Genomic DNA, 629 nt, shown 5'->3' with positions numbered 1-629 from the left:
TTCAGATAATCAGTATCGTAGTGGCCATTGCCTTTACTATCATCTACTATCTGAATATATTACTGTCCTCTTTCTCTTCTCTATTTAGGATTCAAGAGAATATGATAACTCTCTCTCTCTCTCTCTCTCTCTCTCTCTCTCTCTCTCTCTCTCTCTCTCTCTCTCTCTCTCTCTCTCTCTCTCTCTCTCTCTCTCTTTCTTTCATCAGTGTATTGTCGGAAACTACACGGGAAGGCCAATCAAGTTGCTATAGGATGTGTGATCTGATGTGTGTTCATTTGAATACCATGTTGAGATAAGGTTTTATTTTTTGTATATATATATATATATATATATATTATATAATTATATATATATATATATATATATATATATATATATTTATATACGTACACATATACACACATATTTGTAAACATGTATATATATGAATATAAATGAATCTATCTATCTATCTAGCTCTCTATCTATCTATATATATATATATATATTATATATAATTATATATATATATACACACACATATTATATATATATATATATATATATATATATATATATACATATAAATATATATAATATATAAAACATATACACACACATATATATATATATATATATATATATAT

The sequence above is a fragment of the Penaeus japonicus genome, unplaced genomic scaffold, assembly GCF_977035675.1.
Source record: "Penaeus japonicus unplaced genomic scaffold, GWHDUDI00000001_assembly GWHDUDI00000025, whole genome shotgun sequence".
Taxonomy (NCBI): domain Eukaryota; kingdom Metazoa; phylum Arthropoda; class Malacostraca; order Decapoda; family Penaeidae; genus Penaeus; species Penaeus japonicus.
Note: the sequence above shows the minus strand (reverse complement) of the source record.